The sequence below is a fragment of the Triticum urartu genome, chromosome 1, assembly GCF_003073215.2.
Source record: "Triticum urartu cultivar G1812 chromosome 1, Tu2.1, whole genome shotgun sequence".
Lineage (NCBI taxonomy): Eukaryota > Viridiplantae > Streptophyta > Magnoliopsida > Poales > Poaceae > Triticum > Triticum urartu.
This window is the reverse complement of record NC_053022.1, coordinates 277,920,222-277,929,437: the sequence shown is the minus strand read 5'-3', so window position 1 is coordinate 277,929,437 and position 9,216 is coordinate 277,920,222. Positions and strand designations below refer to the sequence as shown.

At 41.9% G+C, this 9,216-nt stretch overlaps 1 long non-coding RNA gene and 1 pseudogene across 1 annotated transcript; one reads left to right on the top strand and one right to left on the bottom strand.

Moving 5' to 3' along the window:
- The first annotated feature begins 2,653 nt into the window (after positions 1–2,653).
- Positions 2,654–6,851, top strand: LOC125507641 (annotated as a pseudogene).
- Positions 3,851–5,798, bottom strand: LOC125507652. Its single transcript, XR_007282934.1, has 2 exons — positions 5,329–5,798; positions 3,851–4,150 (listed from the first exon to the last, which is right to left on the bottom strand). It is a non-coding gene; the product is annotated as an uncharacterized LOC125507652 (long non-coding RNA).
- Positions 6,852–9,216: the final 2,365 nt, after the last annotated feature.

Here is a 9,216-nt window from a genome sequence, read left to right as displayed (position 1 = left end):
CCCAACAAACATACCTCAAAAGAAGATTAATCCAAGAAGATCAAGGAGAACATTGTATTGAGGATCAAAGAGATAGAGAAGCCATCTAGCTACTAGCTATGGACCCGTAGGTCTATGGTAATCTACTCACGCATCATCGGAAGGCGGCAAGGATGATGTAGAAACCCTCCGTGATCGATTCCCCCGACAGCAGAGTACCGAAAAAGGCCTCCAAATGGGATCGCAGAAGAACAGAAGTTTGAGGCGGCGGAAAAAGGTTACCAGGTGGCTCTGTGTTGGTTTCCCAATAATGAGAATTTATAGAAGTGGAATTAGGTTAGGCGGAGCCTCGAGGGTCCCTCAAGGCAACTGCCCCCACCCCCAGGGCGCGCCCTGTTGCCTTGTCGTCTCCTCGTTCGTCCTCTGGTCTCCTCCCGGAACTTCTAGGGTCTTTTTTGTCTAGAAAAAAATCATCAAAAAGGTTTGTAACGTTTGGACTACATTTGCTACTGATTTTCTGGAAAAGAACAACTGACACTAGGCAGTGGGTAAATAGGTTAGTCACAAAAATGATATAAAATGGCACAAAAATGCATATAAAGCATCCAAGATTGATAATATAATAGCATGAAATAATAAAAATATTGGAGATGTATGATGAACTTCTTGATCAGCTTCATACAGGGTCTCCGTTAGCGACGACGGTTCATGTCTTCTTTCACCAGCATTCATGTCCACCTCCGCCACCTCGCCATGGAAGTCCATCTTGTATACCCATGTATGAAACCCTGACTACGAGGTGCTGCTGCAAAGTAGAGGACGTAAATATAATCGCGTTCTAGCAATCAATGGATGGACAACAGATATTCTTATGTCCCACCTTCTTTCGGAAAACCTTGGCGGCCTTAAGGAACTTCATCAAACCGCCGATGAATGTGAAAGTCACCTGAGGCCCGTACATCCAACTTCAGTCATCCATCGATGCGCCTACGACGAAACAACATCATATGACAACATTAAACAATCAATTCATGCATATATATACTTGGAGAAAATATTAAATAATCAAACTGAGATTAATGAAAAATACCTCCATTAATTGAGGAAAACAGTATATAAGGTTCCCTCTCCACAAATTAGGAGTGCACAAAGGAGGGAGAACAACCTACCATCACATACACAACAAATTGCAAATTACACACAAGGATTAATACAACTATGAACAAAAACACAAGATCTAGATCTAGAGTAGAGAGAAGAGAGAGAAAAGAGGAGAGGAGGATAAATGCTAAAATTAATGGAGGAGGAGAGGAGGGAGAGAGATATTTACCTTGCAATAGATAAGGGGAATGTTCCTACAAGAAGTTATTGGACGATTTATGGTTGTTGGGAAAGAAATTTTGGGGCCAGCTTCTACCTCCGCCTCAATTATTGGACTGGCCAGGCAAAGCGGCCCGCCACATATAAGTTGTTATATGTGATGGGCGCTTTGATATGACCCGTCACATATGATTGGGGATCACCATCATATGTGATGGGCCGTGCAAAGGTGCCCGTCACATAAGAGTGGTGGGCTCGGGACTAAGAATCCACCCATCACATATGAGACTGCATATGTGATGGGGCCCGTCACATATGTCTTTGAGCCCAAAATCGCACATGACCTTTTTGTGGTAGTGAGACCAAGTTTGCAATTTTAGCAAAAGTTGGAGGGCCAAAACCATACTTTTTCCCAATCCAAATAGGTTCTGAGATGACCACAATAAGAAATCTCCCAAAATGTGGTATAAGTTTGTTCTACTCTTCATTTTTTTTTCTATATTTATTATGAGCTGACTACGAAACAACATTTTTTTGAAAAAAAATGACCTTAGGTTTCGAGGGCTCGTCACATCCATTACAGGTTTTACGTGGACTTCCTTTTCTTTTTAGATAATGGTAAGTATGTCTTTTTTTTAAGATCCAGCATGCTGCTGGCTTTTCATATTACTCATAGCAGGAAGCAATGGGAAAAGGAATACATGGTGTTGATCCTAAGATCATAATAGAGAGAAAAAAAAAGCCTACTGATAGAAAATAAAAGAAAAGGGCCAGGTTCTAGAACAAAGATAGCTCGTCAGCCGATCCCTTCTGACGGTAAATATGTCTTGTTCTTGTTTTTGAATTATAGTACAGAAGGAGGTGAGATCAGTTCCACTGCCACGAGCCATCTCCTTTGACAAGAAAATTTAGCCTCTTTATATGCCATCGCCTACTTACATAGATCATCACATAAAATTATGCATTCCCTCATCATGGAAACATTCCCCCATGGCATACCCAAAATATGGCGCCAAAAACTAAAAGGAGCCGAAACGGAAGTAGTGGCCGCTACTAAAATGGAATATTCCCAAGCGGCGCCCGCTACGGTTATGGATTTAACCCCATACCCTGATCGTATTGAGCATAGATACTTTATGCTAATGACATGTCTTACTTTGTTGAGTTATATTAGTTTAAAAGCATAGAAAATTCAACATGTTCCAGCCTATAACCTTCGGAAACTAGGGTGGGAAAGAGAAACTCAACCCTGATCTCGGTCCTCGCGTCGCTCTGCCTCCATGACAAACATGGCCCATGCCCCCTTCCCATCAGACCCACCCTTCTATTTCTGCCTATAAATACCAAGCCACGCTGATCACTTGGACAGCCAACGAGCAAAAAGAGTCATTTCTGCTTGCAATACTTTGTAGAGGAGATATGGCCCAGAGGACAATTTCATTGTGCCTAATCCTTGGCTTACTAGCCGCGGCAGCACCTGCCAATGCAACCAGCTTTGATTTCTATTACCTCATCCTAATGGTACGATATAGCATGCAGATGCTTATTTCCTGCATATGGATTAGTTATATTGCTATTTACTACTAGTACTTAGTATATTGTCTTGCTTAATACTCCCTTCATCCCAAAATAAGTGTCTCAACTTTATACTAACTTTAGTACAAAGTTGTACTAAGTTTGAGACACTTATTTTGGGACGGAGGGAGTATATAGGATTATACGCCCTCTATTCCTAAATATTTGTCTTTTTAGAGATTTCAAATGAACTATCACATACGGATGTATATAGACATATTTTAGAGTGTAGATTCACTCATTTTGCTCCGTATGTAGTCATTTGTTGAAATCTCTAGAAAGACAAATACTTTCTCCGTTCTGTAAGTCTTTTTAGAGATTGCACTACAAACTACATACGGATGTATATAGACATATTTTAAGGTGTAGATTCATTCATTTTGCTTCGTATGTAGTCCATAATGAAATATCTAAGAAAACTTATATTTAGGAACGGAGGGAGTACATAATACTTGGCACAAGAGCTATATATATGCATGATATATATGCATGAGATATCTTGTTTAAGGGAGTACATAATACTTGGCACAAGAGCTATATATATGCATGAGATATCATGTTTACCTTTCGTGAAGGATTCTTTCTGTAACTATATTATTTTTGTATTAACTATTTGTTTGCTAGTACTACTCATGAATTTTTTAGCTACTTTTATAACACTAGGTAATTGCCGCCATGCGTTGCAGTGGGGACATAAATATTCTAGTAGTTCAACATCAATCAAGCAACATCGCCTCCACAGATGCATCACTCCACTGAACCATTGAATACCACTGTTCTACTCCCTCCATCTCATAATGTACGTTATGAGACGAAGGGAGTAGTAAAGAAATGAGAAAATAGTATATACTCTCTCTGTCACAAAATTCTTGTTTTAAATTTGTCTAAATACGAATGTATCTAGTTACATTTTAGTGTTAGATACATTCGTATCTAGACAAACCTAAGACAAGAATTTTGGGACGGAGGGAGTATATACCAATTTCTAAACTGAATGCAATAAGCATCAGTTTCACAAAGACACACCCAACCTTGAGCATTGTACTAAAGAACTAATTCATGTAGACGGTAGCAAGGATTGGCACTTTAAGAGGCCCATCTTAAGATTAATAAGACATGGTACAATAGAAAATGGTATACTATTGGTCATAGATCTTTCTCCATCCATTGGTTGTTTTCTTCTTCCTTCTCATTTGTTCCCCCTGTTCTTCCGTTATCCATGCACACACTGGAAGCTATTCCTTGTTAAGGCAATGGAGAGGATGTCCTTCACCTACTGAAACCAGAAGAAGCTTGTATACAGTTATTTACAGGATCGAAAAGATAGAACAAAACCTCGACGGAATAAAAAATCTTTGTAGTATTAAGAAAGATAAATCAGTAGTGGAATAGTGTATACCAACTCCACCTACGGATGTAGAGATTACTTATCGTATTGTTGAATTCAATTTGGACTCATCAGAATACATCATCCACATTGGCATGCTTGTTCTTAAACACACTATCACTGCGCTTCAACAAAACATGCATTATGTGTCATTTAGATGAACATACATGGTCAGCCTAACACCGTAGCATCCACACAAAATGCTGGAAGCATGCCCTTGCATATCTCAACAAATACATAAGCAACTTCCAGTCTTCCACCACAGAAGTATTTTCTTTCCTATAAGTTCAGAAGAACTAAAGAGAATACTAAAATACTATATCTTACTACTCGGTTTAAATTACTTTGTCCTCTGCTACAAAATAAACTATGTACACCTTAATTTATGTATCTATAAGGATGGCAGGATGAACCATCAGTAAAACTCTAACCTGGCTGTAGTTAAGTTCAGCTTACAACATTCAGTCTCCAAGCATTCCTCTTAATTGAGTAACTTCACATATACACAGGGTGTCATGTTCTTCTTCAGGTCAGAGGACGGCAAAATAAAATACTGCAGTGATGTAGATCAACCCACCTCCAATCTGTACGACTGACTTTGACAAGATCCTTGTGTGGCAGAGACCGTCGGTGAGGAAGAGAGTGTGGTGGGTGTGTATACGAGGTTCACAGATAGTTTGGGGACGAGGGCTGAATTATACACCTTACGTTCTGTAGATGTTGCCTTACAGTTGTGTGCTTGTTAAGAATGGGTTTAGACATCCAGAACAAGAATTTCTCTACTTACAAATGCCATTAGGTTTAGGCTACATGTTCCGGCGACATACAGACTTGCTGCAAAGACAATGCATGTATGCATAGAGCACCTAAAAATCTGATTTGACACAATTAAGGTTGTGAATCTTTAATGCTAATCAACTCACCCAATCACTTCATACCATGTGCATGCTCACAGAACGTCATACAAATGGCCACAGAACCTACATAGTACCATGTACCAAATCTTTGCCACACCTAAACATTGATGCATGGACAGAACAGAGGTGTAAGACAGCAGAAAATCGTACGCCTCAGGTGAGATGGTGACGGGCGCTTGAGCTCGCGTTAGGAGAGGCTCGGCATGGACAGGACCTGGATTTGTCACCTCGCTGTCCTTCAGGAGCTCTGCGTCGTCCGTGGCGGCAGGGACTCCGACTTGTCGGCGGCTGGAGGATCTCCGCCGCATCGGTGCGGGAGGATGTCTGGGGCACCGATGCGGGTGGTGCAGGTGGGTTGGACGGCGGGAGCTGATGGAGGGCTCGCAGCGAGATCTGGTGCTCAGCTCAGCTGGATCGCTTGAGGGTTGTGGTCGTGGAAGGGAAGAGGTTCGGCAGCGGGGATTCCGGGGCGAGGGGATTCCAATCCATGCGCCGGAGGAGGCGGCGACCGGAGATTGGGCCGGTGGCGGCGGGCAGAGAAGGGCGCAGTTTTTGTGTAGAACACTATTTTTCTTGTTAAACACCGGAGAGATTATATTATTGACTCGTATCTCAATCCGGTATCTCACTCAGGTTATATTGTATATTATCATTGACTCGTATCCTAGATCATGCTCATGAATTGGCTTTGCAGTGGCCTGGAGCATACTGTGTGGACAGTGAGTATGGATGTTGCATGCCCAAGTACGGATACCCGGCGGAGGATTTCTTCATCTAGAGCTTCACGACCTTCGACTTGTCACTGAACAAAGCCATCGTGAGATGCAATAGCGACAAACCATTCGACATTAACAAGGTCAACTAACATGAATATATTGTTCAACATCTTCTCGTTCATGCATATGCATGCAGTAGTGCAGTAATCTTATAACCATGCATGAGCAGCCGGAGCCAATTGAAAATAACTTGAACCATTACTGGAGCAACATCCATTGCCCGCGCACCAACGGGACGAGCACCTGTAAGAGCGAGTGGCGCAGCTACGGCGTCTGCTCGGGCCTCAAGGAGGTGGACTACTTCAGGGCCGCCCTCAACCTCCGCAAGAACGCCGACGTCCTCGGCGCTCTCGCCGAGCAGGGCATTAACCCAGACTACAGGTTGTACAGCACGGAGCACATCAAGTGGGCGGTGAACCAGAAGCTTGGAGTGATGCCCGGGGTGCAGTGCAGGGACAGGCCATTCGGCAAGAAGCAGCTCTACCAGATCTACCTCTGCGTCGACAAGAACGGCGAGACCATCATCGACTGCCCCAAGCTGCCCAAACTGCATTGCCCTGAGGAGGTCCTCTTCCACCCGTTCCACACGTGGATGCTCAACGCCACATCGCCTGCCAAGATCATGTTGCCCACTAAGGCCTGAGACCCACCCGGCCGGCCGGCGCCTCACTTAAGAGTACGTACTACTGTGGCCTGGAGCATTATATCGTGCTTGTTGCTCCAGTGAATGAATAAATAAATGGATGGTTGAATAAATAAAAGTGTATACATGGTTGGGAGTTACGACTTGTCATAAGAACATGACCGTCAAATCGCTGCTCTACTAGCTACTATGTATATGCATGTCTATAATATTTGTAATACGTGAAGTATATGAATGAACAGTTTTATTATGTCGGGTGTTTAAGAAATTCTCTTATCTCGATTCATTCTGAATTTTTGTTCATGGCTGCTTGTGCTGTTGGTATTAATTGGTTTCAAATTTAGTTTCGCGTAAGTTCAACTACATATAGTCTAGAAGTTATCTATTTGTTTGTGCTTCAGTGCAAACTTTTGTTCACCATGTATTTTCTTTTTGTTTATTGTGGGTTCAGCATTTGATCACCTTAAGCAACTGGAATCAGTGATTAAGGAAAAATAATATCTACTCCTATAAGGACTGAAAGTTGTAGTGTCGTGGCTGGTGGTGTCACATACAACAACTCCTAAATAAATGAAAACCCACAACAACTCATCAAAGAAATAACCTGTAAATTTTGCATGCCGCCGCCCATCTAGTCGCGCTCGTGCTAGATCTGCGGTCGTCGTCCCTTTCGCCGGCTTCGGCCACAGCCGCGCTGCCCGCTACCTCCAAAGATGTTGCCTCCGTCTTGACCTTGCTGAAAGGACCGATATCAACACAGAGGTGAGTGAATGGGTTGGTACTATAAAACTAAACCTAAGTTAGTTTTCTCTTCAAGTAATAGGCCAGTCCTAACAAGAGACAGTGCAAATACTATATCAACAACAACCACTTCGGATCAAGCTACCAAAGTTTGGATGCTTGGTTCTATAGGCCTACCAAACTCGATCACTCGAAGTTCGGATGCAGGTACCAAAGCCAAAAGTCCAACCTTTGTTGGCTAAGTCACAAAGTAGATATGCAACAGAGATCTAGAAAGCCTATACAACAGATATATAATGTATGATGCATGCCAGAGTAAGTCAGCAATATGCAATCAATAGATCTGATGGAAATGATGAAGAACAAGGTAGATCAAGTAATAAACATGATGGCAACCACACAATCAACCACATATGCAGAAAGTAAAGGGGCACAGTGATTGTTTTTACCAAAGTTCCCTCAGAAGATGCATGTTTTCATTCAGTACCCTAATCAAGCTTAGGAGGCAGTAAAACATGCTCTGTCACTCTCTTTCTTACTTGTGTGTGCCTCCTCTTTGAGTCAGTCAATGAACCAGCAAGGTAGGGATAGATCACCCTCACAAAACTTGCAAGCAAGACACGCAAGTCTTGGCTGCTTTGCAATGACACTTTTTGAAAGCACATTTGCTCCTTTGGTGATTTTGCTAATTCATGTCAACATACATGTTGTTGGACTAACATTTTCATCAAGCTTATTTCAGGAATAGTTCAACCTAGGCTAGTAGATGGATGAAGATTGTTGACCCCTCAAGATACAAAGAACAAGCATTGGCAGAAGCTTCAAGACTCTACATTCTTGGTTAAGTGATCAAAGATCGCATAGGAAAGCCAATACTATTAAAAGGGGATGGAGTTTTTGAAGGAAATATGCCCTAGAGGCAATAATAAAGTTGTTATTTTATATTTCCTTATTCATGATAAAGGTTTATTATTCATGCTAGAATTGTATTGATCGGAAACCTTAATACATGTGTGAATACATAGACAAACACCGTGTCCCTAGTGAGCCTCTACTAGACTAGTTCTGTGATCAAAGATGGTTAAGGTTTCCTAACCATAGACATGAGTTGTCATTTGATAACAGGATCACATCATTAGGAGAATGATGTGATAGACAAGACCCATCTGTTAGCTTAGCATTATGATCATTCAATTTTATTGTTATTGCTTTCTTCATGTCAAATACATATTCCTTTGACTATGAGATTATGCAACTCCCGGATACCGGAGGAATGCCTTGTGTGCTATCAAACATCACAACATAAGTGGGTGATTATAAAGATGCTCTACAGGTATCTCCGAAGGTGTTTGTTGGGTTAGCATAGATCGTGATTAGGATTTGTTACTCTGAGTATCGGAGAGGTATCTCTGGGCCCTCTCGGTAATACACATCATAAGAAGCCTTGCAAGCAAAGTGACTAATGAGTTAGTTGCAGGATGATGTATTACGGAACGAGTAAAGAGACTTGCCGGTAAAGAGATTGAACTAGGCATGAAGATACCGATGATCGAATCTCAGGCAAGTAACATACCGATGGACAAAGGGAATTGTGTATGTTGTCATTACGGTTTGACCGATAAAGATCTTCGTAGATTATGTAGGAGCCAATATGAGCATCCAAGTTCCGCTATTGGTTATTGACCGAAGAGTTGTGTCGGTCATGTCTACATAGTTCTCAAACTCGTAGGGTCCGCACGCTTAGCGTTCAATGACGATATAGTATTATATGAGTTATGTGATTTGGTGACTGAATGTTGTTTGGAGTTCCGGATGAGATCATGTACATGACGAGGAGTCTCGAAATGGTCGAGGGGTGAAGATTGATATATAGGACGA